The following is a 14,711-nucleotide window of genomic DNA, read 5'->3' as shown; positions in this document are numbered from 1 at the left end:
TGGTTATATATAAATTTCAATAAATTTTGATCAATTTCTTTGAAAAAAATATTGTTGGTATTTTCATGAATATGGCATTAAATTTACATATCACTGGATAGTTATTTTGATTCTCCCTATCCATGAGCATAGGATGTCTTCTTATCTTTCAGTAACATCTTGTAGTTCTTGTCCTACCGGTCCTTCACCTCCTTAGGTTAATTCCCAGGTGTATGATTGTTTTTGAAACATTTGTAAATGGAGCTATTTTCTTAATTTTTTCTTCCTTGTTTGTTGTTTGTAGCTATGGATTTTTCTTTTTCTTTTCTTTTCTTTTTTTTAAAGATTTATTTATTTATTTATTCAAGAACCAGGGCACAGGCCAGATGTGCGGGAGGGTGAGAGGATTCACCAGAGACAGAGCAGGGAACAGAACAGGCAGACTGACGAAATACACTGCTGAGGGGAGCAGCGGGTGAGACAGGAGAGGTCTGCCGTGCCATGTGGGACCCTCACCCACCAGCCGGGATTGAACCAGCACTGCAGAGGCTGCAGACAGCTTCACAGCACTGTGCTCAACCGCCTCACCACTAGGGGAGGCTCTTTTTTTTTTTTTTTTTTTTTTTTTAAGATTTATTTTACTTATTTATGCACACAAGAGCTGGGGTGTAGGCCAGAGATGGGAGGGGGGTTGTGAGACGGTTCACCAGAGACAGAGCCTGGAGCAGAACAGGTGGATCCACTGAAATACACTGCTGAGGGAAGCAGCAGGGAGACAGGAGAGGACTGCTGCGCTATGTGAGTTAGCTCCCTGGCTGGGGTGGAACTCTTGCTGCAGTAGCTGGTGATAGCTTCACAGTGTTGAGACTTAACCCCTTGTGCCACCAGGGAGGCCCTGTATTTTGTTTTTGTAATCTGCCACTTTGTGGTATTTATCTATTGTTTCTAATAGCTTTTGGGTGGAATCTCTAGGGCATTCAGTACGTAATATATCATAGCTATTAACACTCATATATCTTCAATGTCAGACCAAGCTCCCAAGAGGGTGGGGACCTTGTGATGTCGTGTTCCCAGCTGAAAACTTAGCTAATACAGCTCACAATAATGAGACATTGGACGAATACCTTCACAGCACAGAAAATACCTTCACAGGGTGCAGGCGGATTGGCAGATCTGTCTAAGGTTGAGCAGAAAGCTTCCAGGGGAAGAGCTGAAGTAAGAATTCAGAGATCCAGGCAGCAGGCTCTCAGAATTAAATCAAGGCACAGCCCTGAAGTTTGATGATTCACGCAGGAACACAGCCAGCCAGTGAACACAGTGGCCTAAGTGCTTGCCCCTTTTTCGTTTTGGGGAGCCAAGGCCAGGAGCAGGCGGCTTAGTGAGCAGTGGGTGGATCCCTGGCATGGCTGCGGGCCAAGTCACGGCGGGTGGCTGCTGCGGCCAGGCCGCCCCAGTAGCAGAGAGTGAAAAACAACCTGACTTCAGAGAGACAATTAACAAAGGCAGGGGATCCGCCGCCCCCACTGCCTCCACGGCGCACGCACGCGCGCAGAGTGAGCAGAGCCGCGCCCTCCCGCGCCCTTCGTGGGACTCGCCGCGGCGCGGGTCGGGGGAGCAGGGAGCCCCTTTGGCCGGGGTTGCACTTTCACCTGGTGGCGGAGCTACGCGCGTGAGCTAGGCATCTGGCGCGCGCGGTGAGTCTGCCAAGGCCATTGGGGCTGGCCGGCTGGATGGGGTCGGGGAGGGGGCCCGGGAAATAGCTGCTGGACAGATCCGAAAAGGGAGGTGGGGGGACCGCAGGAGCCTTCACGGTGGGGATCGCTGGGTATCTAGCTGTGTGTTTGAGCCTTATAGGAATGCAAGCAACCTGACCATGTGATCCAGGTGTTGGGTTACAGAGGGGAACTGAGGCTCAAAGAGGTAAGCTGGTCTAGTGAGAACTAATTCTTATCCCTGGTGTCTGTTTATCCCTACCTGTTTCGAATTGGGGCAGTTTTTCAAAAGAACTCATGTTTAAACAATGGAATAATGCAAACAATGGTAAAGAATTTTGCCATGGACAGTAAAATTATGAATAGACGGACAAGGCCAGGGGTAAAGAGAATGTAGATATGAGGTCCATAAGGTGAGCTGCCTTGACCAGCGGCCCTCAGGAAAATATTGCTGAAACTGGAACTCAAAGCCAGAATGTCTGTGCCCCCCACACTGTGAGCACCCGAAATTTAAAGGGGAGTGGAGATGCCCACAGTTTGCCCAGGCACTGGTTCTAAACCTTCTTGGAATCACTGAGCCCTTTGGAATCTGGATCCCTTTCCCACAAAGGGGTTCATGCCCATGAAACACAGTTTCAGATCTGGCATGAGGCATTCCTGCCGTAAGGAGAGGCTGAAGCCTGGCCCTTGGGTTGTGCCATTCCAGAGTAATTTCATTGCTCCTTTGAAAGAAAGCAACTGGTGAAGGAATGAGTACTTACTTACCTTGAGTCCAGACAACTGCTGGACACAGCTAACTGTGTGATTTTGGACACAGAGTTTAGCCTATCTAAGATCCAGTTTTATTTGTAAAATGGAGTTAAGATTGTTTGCTTCATCCTTCAGTTATTGTTAAACTTAAGAATGAATGAGCCCAGAGCCTGGCATGTAGTATCTGCTCCATAAAAGTGCTGACTAATCATGGCGCTGCCAGTTTGGAAAGGATGACCTGCAAGAAATTGGGCTGCATCTGAAATAAATAAAATTATAAACATGCAAACATAAAGTTGGTGACAGAACTGAAGTAAGAGTGTACTTATTTAGAATAAAGCACCACTCTCAATATTTGACCCAGGGTGAAATGCTGAATGTATCTATGTGGAAACTACCAGACATTCTAACAAGGACTGTTTATTGGGCCTCACTAACCTCTTTGAATGGTTTGTTTTTAAATGAGAAGAAAGAGGAGGACATAAATGGGGATCCAGGCAACACCCAACATTACCCAGAGGTGGAGGCTCAGCTGAGTTTCTGCCAGGGTACAGGAGCTGTTGGCAGTTGGCTCACATCCCCTTGGGTCAGCAGCTTACTGTGCTAACCGGTGCCTTGGTTGATTCTGCTCTAGATCAAATAAAAGCATTTTGTTTAATTAACGATTGTATGTGCGGGGCGTGTGGTTAGGTTCCATAATGGAAGCAAAATGATGCTTGTTGAGCTAGAGTCTGTTGCTTGTTTCTTGACAGGCTTAAGAATTTAAAAAATCTCTGCATCCAAAATTGTAAGAACAGGGCCTGGGCAAGAACTGCCATTACAAAATTTGTAAGGACTGCTCTTGCAAAATACTGTGCCTCCTTCTTTCTCTGCCATTTTAGGCTTTGCAGATAAAGCCAGGAAAATATGACTTAGGGCAAATAGCTGCTACTTGGTTTGTGTTAAGACACACATTACCTGTCTAGTGAGTTGTAGTCCTTTTCATGTGTTTATAGAGGGGAGTTTTTCCTCAGAAACTCTCTCTTTCTATCATGTTTCTGGGATGTCTTTTGCCCACTCTGTATGTCATCCCCAAGTACTTATTTCTCAACCTAGAAGTCCTTCCTCTGCAAGCATAGTGATTTTGGCAATTCCTTCCCTTCTTGGCTCTGTGGCCTAATATTTCTAAATAGCTCTGACTTTTCTGATTTGACCTTTATGTGCTCCATGGGGCATAGAGCAAACATGTTTGTTCTCTCAGGCATAGGCTCTCAGGCATAGGTTCTTTATTTGAAGGCAGCCCTTCTTCCCTTCTGTATGTTTCCCCCTCCAGGCACACCTTTCATTCCTTCAACCATTCCTTAGTAGGACAAGATTAAGAGCAGAATTTCTCAAAAAAAACGATCTGCAGACAACTTGCGTCTTCGAATACCTGATACAAGGGACTTTTGATCAGGGGCGTGTGAAAATGTCCATCCCTGACCTGCTGAATCAGAAACTTTGTGGAAGAAAGAATTTGCATACCTAATTGGTGCTCTTGGTGATTCCTATGTATCTTTGGCTACCTATTTGGGGATTGGTAATGGAGGACTAATTAACCTCTTTATCAATGTCTGTATGGTTTGTCTAGTTAATGAGCAAGAGCTTTCTTAAAAATAATTTAAATTACAAAATGTGGTGTACAAAGAAGATATATGGGTGGCATATAAGCCCTTGAAAAGATATTCAAGATCATTAATCATTAGGGGAATGCCCATTAAAACCACAAATGAGCTATCGCGTCATACTTATTAGGATGGTTGAAATGAAAAAGACTGATTATACCAAGTGTTGAAGATGTGAAGGAACAGAACTGCAAGTCTTCTATATTGTTGGCAGACATCTAAAATGGCACAATTAAAAAAAAAAAAGCATTGTCAACTAAAAATAAATTGAAGCAAATAAAATTAAGTGAATTTATTCAAGAATCAAGAGTGAGGATTTGAGCCTGGAAAAAGGCCCCATGTAACTCTGGAAAAGCTCCCCAAATTCTGATCTTCTCAGTAAGGTTTATATAGAGTTATTTCAAGGATTCCTGTAGAGGCAAAGAAAATTTGGGTAGGTGTCTGTTAATGTATTTATCTGATATTATCTATGCATTGAGGAAAATTATCTATGCATTGTTAAATTTACCCTGTTTGGTTAGAACCTTATCTTCTGGGAACTGGGAATTTTAAGTGGTGTCATAAACCTCAAAGTCTGTCTTTCCTTGAAGTTACTGATTTGCTCTGAGATAGCTATCTTCAGGGGCTGCAGCCTCTTCACACGACTAGGTCTGATTCTGACCTTGCACCTCTTTCTTGAGACAGGGTGGTGGTGGGAGCATGCCTGTGGGGCAGCTATTGCTTTAGCAGCAGATTCTGCAGTATCTTCAAGAGTTGGGTGATATTACAGATTTAAACATTTGTAGCCTATTCAGATAGTTTTATTCTGTTAACTCTGGTGTGCCTCTCTTTGCACAGATCCTAGAAACAAGGTTTCCTGCATTGGGTGTTGATGACTAGAAACAAGGAAAGGGGCCCCAGAGTTAGGGAGTCTTACACAATATAGGAGCTGAGGTTTTTGTTTTGTTTTGTTTTGCTTTTTTTCAGAGAAACGAAAGCTTTGGAAGTCAGGGAGAAGTTTGTGATGGGCAGAACTCTTGGCAAGTCCAACAGTCTGAGAGACCTTGTCCCACCCTCCCACCCATGTGCACACGTTAGCAAGGGCTTGCGAGATGCAGATGAGGACATTATCTTGCCAGGCCAAAACCAGAGTAAAAGGAAGAAGAAGAAAGAGAGTTAAAGTATGATATGCTTTTCTGGGTGGACACAGCCCACATCGATGTCAGCTGCTTCTCCTCCTCGTCAATTTGGTTTGCAGTTTCCTGCATCTGCCCAGAGCCAGATGTCAGGTGGAGCCTTCACTAGCTCTGAGATATATTCTCAAGGTTCCTGCCTTTGAAGTTTGGCTGCCGTGTGAATAGTGAGGAGGAGGTGATGTAGTCTTTTCTAAGGAAATTCAAGGGCAGTCTTCATTCTTAGTGATTCCAAATGAGGAGAGTGGGAGAAAACTAGAAATATTAGTTTGGAGAGTTGTAACCAGATATTCGAAGAAACTAGAATTCAGCATCCAGTTCAGTTTACAGACTATAACAAAGCCTCAAAGATAATCAACAGGATTGCTAGTATCTACAAAGGTACAAACACAATTTTTCTCTCTACAATTATCTCCAATATTTTCTAATACTAATTTGTGTAAAATTTGGCCTGGTTATTGATGTAAGTGAAATTCTTTTTAAGACTGCTTTGCTGGCACTTTGCAAAATCTTTTGAGGTCAAGTCAAGAATTCACTATCAGATTTTACCTACAATACCTGTAGTTTAGGTGAATTTCTCTAATATGCCATTTTTGTCAAAGTCTTGGGCCTTCCTGGTGGCGAAGGGGTTGAGCACAGCACTGTAAAGCTGTCCATAGCCTCTGTGGCACTAGTTCGATCCCCAGCCAGTCAGGGAGCTATACCCACATGGCACAGCAGACCTCTCCTGACTCACCCGCTGCTCCCCTCAGCAGCAGTGTACTTCGGTCAATCTTCCTGTTCTGTTCCCTGCTCTGTCTCTGATGAACCCTCTCACCACCCACACCTCTGGCCTACACCCCAGTTCTTGTGTGCATAGATGCATAAGTCTTTAAAAAAAAGTCTTGATAATATAACCAATATTTCCAATTGTGTCCTGTTACAAGGAGGGTATAATATATTTATCAACTTTATGCAAATAATTAGCTATATTGACTAAATTCTGGAGGGATCAGGTAGGAAGGAAAATGTTTCATTTGTTTACAAAAGTGTTCTTTACCAAATTGCTGTAATCATGGATAGTTCTTAAGGGGAACGATTTCAAACATTAAGGAATCAGCAATGTTTCAACAAAAATTTTTTAAACTCCATGTAATAAATTCTTGTTTTAGTTGAATCCAGTTTTTCTACTAGTTCTGGAAATTTTTACCCAGTTCAGTGTTATGATCTTAAAGTTATTAGGAACCTGTATTTGTCCAAGTTTTTCCCATGAATCTCCTTGAGGATGAAGCACTTTTGTAGGAACATTTTTGCCAAAACATCAGAGTAAAACATTAACTATAAATGACCAAAGATGGCTAAACATCTGTCCAGAGTTTACTATAAAGCAATTGACAAGGAAATGTTATTCTGTGCTGTCCATTTTCAGATAATAACTAGAATTAGTATTAACATTATACCAGGATGTATCAGACTTCATATAATTTCACACAATTTTTAGAACAGTTTTACAAATAAAAAATAAAGAAGACTTAATATTCTTATTTGGCTATGCTTACCATACCAAATAAGCCTAGTTTGTTATTTCTTTTTTATAAGGAGAAAGAGAACAAATCATGTGCGAGATGTTCCAGAGACTGTGAAAAATTTCCACCACCTTAGCAATAAAAAAGACTTCATTTAGAATTTTAATTTGGGAAGTTGGTCAAAAATATAAAAATATTTTGGACATTTGACTAAAAAGGATCACAGTTCATCATGAAACAATGCTTTATTATCCATTTAACTAAAGTAATGATGAAAGGTTTTAAAATCAAATATAGAAGCTTTCAGTTATAGACAAAACTTAGCTCTTTTGTTTTCAAGAAGACTAGGTTTACTTAAATAACCAAGGACCTGATTATAAAGATGAAATTATGTTGCTAAAAATACATCTTTGTTCTCTAAACAGATTACAGAAAATAAAAAGAGAAAAACCCTTTATAATCTATTATTAAAAAAATAATCCAAGAAAACCTTTCTCCATTTAGCGTGTAAAAGAAAATTGGGGTTTTGCTTTTATATAAGTACATAATATTAATATTAAAGCATTTTAAAATCACTTATGGTTCAATCACTCTCAGTTTCTCCTTCCATGTGGAAGAACACTTTATGTTGAGAGTAACTGTCGCGATGACTTCCTGACTTCCAGCGCATTGTTGAAACCTCCAATGTGAGGCCTTCTGGCCAAGCATCTGCCATTTCATATTGTTGGACTATTCATTGTATCTCTGGGACTTGCAGTTTCTTATAAGTTTGGTGTGGCTGAACCAGAAAAGAAGGTATATGCAGATTTCTAAAGAAATTATGACTCCATGAAAGCTTTTGGGGAGATGGGGAAGGCTGGTATCTTTCAGAGTGCAAAATGATCTTGAAACAAAGAATTTCCCTGGCTTGACTTCCACGGAAGTTTGTCACTGACCTGTATTCCTGAACTATGAAACATGAATGATTGGGCTAAGGAATAGTTTCTCTTGATGAATAAACAAATAATGTGAACAGAAAAAAGAAATAGAAGCTGTTATAACAAATTTATTCAATGTTACCCAACTTGTTCTCACATAAAATTTCTTTCCCTATGCTCCTTTTTACCTTCAAATTCATTATCTTTAGATAGCCAGTCTCAATTTGGGGACAAAATTACTTTCTTTCCCTTTAACAAAAGCACATCTCCATACATTCACTTGGTGAAAACATATCTTGCTTTCTCTACATACAGGAATGTTTCCTTTAGTATTTCTTGTAGCTTTAATTACATACATTAATTAGAATCCTTAACCCTTAGAAACCTTAACTTCTAGTAAAAACTAAGAAGTAAGCAATTATGAACTATCTATTATACCAGCATTCTTTAGATTGGCAAATTAATGAATGTATTTCATAATTTCTAGAACATGCTTCCTCATTTAATTTTTCAATGTGGCAGAAGATATGTTTACTCATTGACCCACATTTTTATTTTCTCTTTAATAAGCTAAAATAAATAAATTTATGTTCAGTAATTAATGCCTCAGTATTTTATCTTATTTATAGTAAATCTAGATATTCAATAAGCTTTCATCATTTAATTTAACTTAATTTAACAACTCTAAAGTTTTGAGTTGCCAAAAAAGAGTTAGGAAACCATTTAAGTAGACATATCATAAAACAATCATTACAGAAAATTTCACCTAAAAACTCTTATCCTGTTTACATCTATTTAAAGCATTTACTCCCACCAAGTTGTTTAACCTACTCCTGAAACTTTATGTAACATTAGGCAACTATAAATTTTGTAACAGATACTGTAACAGGGTGGTGCCCAGGAAAAGGGGAAGTTCCAGGTTCCCTGCCACCCAAAGGAGGGTGGAGCTGGGCAGGGAGAAGAAGAACCTAGAGAGGAGACTGAGGAAGGAAAGAGGCAGGATGGGAGCCAGAAGGAGACCTGGAGGCGGCACTTGGAGCAGAGTGACATGTGAAGAAACTGCGCTTGCCTTTTGGTCCTGGACTCGGTAAAATAGATAGGGGTGAGAGACCCGTGGGAAGGTTACAAGGTTATCTTGATTTTGATTTTGCTCTTTTCCTCCCAGACTTGTCTAACTGTTTCAGACCCTTTTCTATGCCAGAAGGTGCTAATTTAGACTCGTGGCAGGTTTTCAGGACCTGCTCTGGGCCAATCTCGTTTGGGTGAACTTTTACTCACGAGGGGATGGGTAACTTTGGGTACTTGATTTAGAAACTATATTCTTTGTCTTTTCTGTATTGTTTACTAATGGTATTAAAGTTCCTTTCCATTAAAGGTCTTATATGTTTTGTCTTGATACAGTGGATGGCAGAACCTGCTATTTAGAGCAGCCAGGTTTGGGGGCTCTGGGGTGCCCCTCTCCCTGCCCTGTAACAATAACACAAACTTATTTTCTTATTTTCTCTTTAGTAAACAGGGAGAGACTTTAGCTTTATAGCCACTGTTCATAGCTTTTAAGATGTGTCTATTTTTTTTAATTCCACCGATAAGTTTGACTTAGCTTTTATTTACCCCAAATTTCCCTAAGTCACATGACATTGAAAAACATTTAATTTATCAAGCTTTATATTTATTAATTTTAGATATAATTTATATAGGCACTTACCAGAATCCAATTAAATAAAAATTTTCACAAATTAATTCGGCAATAGCATCCAGAGACAAAAATTTGAAATACATTAACATACACGGTAGCACAGGCTCAACATGTGAGCACATGCAGAGGACATGAGACTTTTATTTTGGATTTTAGCCATGAGTCAGGCACAATGTAAGACCCCTCATTTATAAAGGAACAGTTGGATTCATATTGTTTCTCACAATTGGAAAAAATCAAGTTTATCTGCTCAGATGGCCAAAGTCTTTTATTACCAATGTTTGTGGAGAAGACGCTTAACTTTCATTAGCCCACTTTCCAGTAGTTTCATTTCCTGCCCTTCAAAACCTCTCCCTTTGAATTTGTGTTTCAAAGTGGGGCCTCTTAGGTCTTAGAGAAGGTGGAGGTAGAAAGTTTATATCACAAAGGCATAGATTCCAGTTTCCTTAGATCAAACTTTTAAAAATACCTGCAAGCATTTTGAGATGAAGGTTTGGGATGGTGGAGTTGGGTGGACTTTGAGATAAGACTTTGAATGGTTTTTGGAGCCACACCCGATAGCAAAATACCGACAAGCCCATCTACCTATGTTGGAATGTTTTTCTTCCCCTCTGGATTCATTTAGCTTAAGGGAGAATGTCTTAAAAAAAATTGCTGTTATGTTTTATTCACCCAAGAGCCACTCCCAAAGATAGCCAAAAGAAATATAATTCTTCTGATTTTGCAAAAAAAATAAATACATAAATAAAGATAACTCCCAGGGGCACTGACAGTACACTGTAGCAGAAGTGGTGGCTTATAACCCATATCTCTGTCTGGCGATATTTTGGTTTTCAGCCTGATAGTTACCAAGCCAAGTTCTCAGGATATAAAAGAAGAAAAGCAGAAAGGCAGTAGCTTTCCTTGGGAGAGCAGTGGCCATAGACTTGAAAAGGAAGGAACAATGTGAAGTTTCATTTCTTTGTCTTGGCATAACTGACTCCATTTTGGGCCTGTTGTTTCTTTTTTAATGGTGAAGTTGTGGTTCTTTGGTAGAGGGGTGGCAATCAGGGAGACTTGTCTGGATTTCGAGCAGGAAAATGAAGCTGTCAATTACATCCTGTGAAAGATTGCTCTACTTTGCTATGAACGTGAGTCAGGAGCTCGTATAGGAGTAGAAGTTTAGACTCACAGGTTCTTAGAGCAGGATGACACCAAAAGAAGTAATGCTTATTTATGTTCAATAAAACAGGACACTGTCCAGAGGTTGACAATTGACCTACACTGTTTGAATTTGGCATTTTTATCATTTTTTTGGTCTAAATTATTGTCCTTTGCTTCCTCCTTCATACCTTACCTTTCAGCTTCTCTCACCACCTCTTATTCCATTACCACATCTTACTCCTTTTTTGTAAGGATGTTATGAGATCCAGATACCCTATTCTAAGGCATTCCTTTGACTTGCTGATCTAGTCTACTTTCTGTAAGGGAATGAAGAGAGTCTTACAGAACCTGTTTTATTTTTTTGTTGTTGTTGACCTATCTTGACTGTAAGTGATCTCTGTTTCCCTTCCCAAGATCTGACAGACCATTTGTTTTAATCAAGTGGCTGAAATCCAAAACTCAGAGTGGCTTAGGCCAAGTGCAGTAGGGAATGAAAATGTATTAGCTTTAAAATCCAGAGGAATTCGGTCTCCATAATGACTGGATTGAGTGATGTCATAAGGACTCATCTCTCAGCTCCATCCTTTGGTGTTAGCTGCATTCTTGTCAGGCCTGGGTGTATAGTTTTTTATTACTTATTATAACATCATCACGATTAGCTGTTCTTGCCATCTGCTTGAATATGAGCAGCCAGCTATCCTTAGACCACATCTTCAACCATCTGATCCATAGTATTACTATCCTTTCCTGTTAAACAATAATTAACAAAACCCAACCTGCTAATATTGTTAGTAGCTTGCTATGTACTTTGCAGTCTGTTAGGTCTTTACATGTATTATTAAGCTATTACTTATTTATATATTTACATAATTATCCAGGAAAGCCAGCCAATTGACTGTGGGTCTGGACTCTAAACCTTCACAATGCTTCCCACAGTGATGCTTTAGGGCTAAGAAAAGGAAAGTATAGCCATCACATAGGACTGTTTCTTGCTTTTTTCTAAACATAAATCTTAAACTATACTTGGCAAAGTAAGGCTGTGACCTTACAATTTTGTCAATCCCAGAACCTTCTAGATTTTAGGGTTTTGCAAGCTCTTTGTACAGGATGGATACACACACCCTTTATAAACCAGGCTTGTTAACTGGGGCTCCCGTGTGACCACTCTTGGTTCTATAGGTGTTTCTTCGTTATTCTTCAGCACGGTTTTGCTGCCATGATGCCTGAATTCACCTTTGATAGCCTCACATGGATACTTTTCTCTAGAGCTTCTGGCTAGAGATTACTTCCTTAACTTTTTTCCTTAAATGTTCAAAGTGACATCCTTCTAAAACCTGGAGTGGAAGGCTGATGGATGTTCAAATTTCCCTGCTGTGACATTTTACCTTTTGAAAGTACTTTAAAATGGTGGTTTCAATTTCCCAGGAATCTGCTTATTTCCATTCCTCCATTCACTTCTTTTTTTTTCTTTTTTAATATTTTATTTTATATAATTCTTACATCAATTTTCATTTTTGCACAATGTATGCCTTTTCATTTTGGTTATGTTCCCCATACAATTGTACTCCCCTTATTTTGACCCTAATAATCCTTCCTCTCCCTGCCCTCCCCGCCCTGTAGTGTGTCTCTGGTTTATAGTTGCTTGTTGATTTTGATTTTATTCTTTATTATAGTTAGTCTATTCCTAGTCCCTTATTTTTTTCTGATGAGATGCTTAATTATTATTTTTTGAATATTTTATTTTATATAATTATTGTGTAATTTTTTATTTTTTACACAATGTGTGCTTTTCATTGTGGTTATATTCCACATACAATTGTACCCCCGCTTATTTTGACTCTAATCCTTCCTCTTGCTTATTTCGCTGAGCATGATCCCTTCCAGCTCCATCCATGTTGCTGCAAATTGCATGAGTTTATCTTTGTTGATTGCTGAGTAATATTCCATTGTGTGTGTGTGTGTGTGTGTGTGTATGTGTGTGTATATGTGTATATATATATATCATATCTTCTTGATCCAGTCATCTATTTTTGGGCATTTGGGTTGTTTCCAAAGCTTAGCTATTGTAAACAGTGCTGCTATAAACATAGGGGTGCAGGTGCCCTTTTGGAATTAATGTTTCTGCATCATTTGGGTAAATACCTAGGAGTGGAATTGCTGGATCATATGGAAGCTCTATCTTTAGTAGGTTGAGGAATCTCCACACAGCTCTCCACAGTGGTTGGACCAGTTTGCACTCCCACCAACAGTGCAGGAGAGTTCCTTTCTCTCCACATCCTCACCAACATTTGTTGTTGCTAGTTTTTTTAATATGTGCCATTCTCACTGGTGTAAGATGGTATCTCACTGTAGTTTTGATTTGCATTTCCCTGATGACAAGTGATGTTGAACATTTTTTCATATGCTTGTTGGCTGTTTGCATTTCCTCTTCAGAGAAGTTTCTTTTTAGCTCTTCTGCCCATTTTTTGACTGGATTATTTTCTTTGTTGTTGTTGAGTCTCATCAGCTCTTTGTAGATTTTTGTGATCAGTACTTTATCATTAGTGTTGGGTGCAAAAATGTTCTCCCAGTCGATGGGGTTTCTCTTTGTTTAGGTTATTGTCTCTTTTGCTGTGCAGAAGCTCTTTAATTTGATGTAGTCCCAGCTGTTGATCTTTGCCTTCACTATCACTGCTTTGGGTGATGCATCTGTAAAGATGTCTTTGAGGTGCATGTTATGTAGTGTTTCGCCTATGTTTCCTTCTATATATTTTATGGTTTCAGGTCTTATGTCTTAGGTTCTGAGAATCATCTCCTTTGTTATTTCTTCTACCTGAAATGGGTAACATAATCAGGTTGTCCATAACACTACTTTAGTCTTTCTTGCTTTTACTTAGATGAAACCTGGAACAAATAAGCAGTTTTTTTTATTTTTAACATCCTCTCATTATAGTAGAACCCTTTTTTTTTCACCCCTCGTGATCTTTATGTCCTCAGAATCCATGCCATTCATGCTCCAAAAATTTGTTTAATGAATGTGTGAATGCCCAAATCCCTCTGTAGCAGCGTGGCTAGAGAAGAGAGAGGAAAAGAGAATTAACTTGGTTTTATCCTGAGTGTCAGAGGCAGTTGCTGCAGAACGTTCCATGGACATTTTTTTTTAAAGATTTATTTATTTATACAAGAACCGGGGTACAGGCCAGAGGCACAGGAGGGTGAGAGGATTCACCAGGGACAGAATGGGGAACAGAACAGGCAGACTGATGAAATACACTGCTGAGAGGAGCAGCAGGCGAGACAGGAGAGGTCTGCTGCGCCATTTGGGACCCTCACCGGCCAGCTGGGATCGAACTGGTGCTGCAGACAGTGCTGTCCACGCTGGACAGCTTCACAGTGCTGCACTCAACCACCTGCGCCACCAGGGAGGCCCTGGACATTTTGTTTTTGAGCCTCAACTGTGTGCTGGGTTGAGTTTTGTTCTTGATTGCCTGTTACAGAACATCAAAGAGGTGTCAGGACTGAACATGTTCTGGAGTGTGTTCTCTGGTATAAACCTTCTTATCTGGCCTGACCAGGGACTGAAATAACGCACCCAACCTACTCTCCCAGGGATTTTTTTTTTAAGATTTATTTTATTTATGCATTCAAGAGTTGGGGTATAGGCCAGAGGTGTGTGTGGGCGGGGGTGTGGGATGTATGTGTGTGAGAGGATTCACCAGAGACAGAGTAAGAGAACAGGCAGATTGGCTGAAATACACTGCTGAGGGAAGCAGCAGGCAAGACAGGAGAGGTCTGCTGAGCCATGTGGGTTATCTCCCTGGCCAGGGATTGAACACGTGCTGCAGTGGCTGCCGATAGCTTCATAGAGCTGAGACTTAACCCCTTGTGCCACCAGGAATGCCCTCCCAGATTTTTAAGATGCATTTTACCTGAGATAGTGGATAACTTAAGCTATATGATATATTGCTTCTTTTCATTTATTGTTACGTTTTAATAATAAAAGATCAATCCTAAGTCAGATAGTATAGATTCTATGTACCCTCCATCCAGGTTTCTCCAGTGGTTGCATTTTATCTAAATAAAACACATTATCAATACCAGGAAGTGGGCATTGGTAAAATACATGAGTATGATGGTCTATGCCATTTAATCATAGGTGTGGGTACAGAACAACTCTATTGCCATCAAGTTCTCCTTGGTGCTGTTCCTTTATAG

At 40.0% G+C, this 14,711-nt stretch overlaps 1 protein-coding gene across 1 annotated transcript in view; it reads left to right on the top strand.

The window, feature by feature from the left end:
- Positions 1-1,579: 1,579 nt before the first annotated feature.
- ARHGEF37 (Rho guanine nucleotide exchange factor 37) overlaps positions 1,580-14,711 on the top strand; it is a 72,361-nt gene continuing 59,229 nt past the window's right edge. The window contains exon 1 of the mRNA XM_037508964.2: positions 1,580-1,673. The gene's annotated coding sequence lies outside the window, so the exon portion shown is untranslated. The remainder of the gene's footprint in view (positions 1,674-14,711) is intronic.

The sequence above is a fragment of the Talpa occidentalis genome, unplaced genomic scaffold (assembly GCF_014898055.3).
Source record: "Talpa occidentalis isolate TD23 unplaced genomic scaffold, MPIMG_talOcc4v2.1 talOcc4.13, whole genome shotgun sequence".
NCBI classification, from domain to species: Eukaryota; Metazoa; Chordata; class Mammalia; order Eulipotyphla; family Talpidae; genus Talpa; species Talpa occidentalis.
This window is presented reverse-complemented; position numbering and strand designations above follow the sequence as displayed.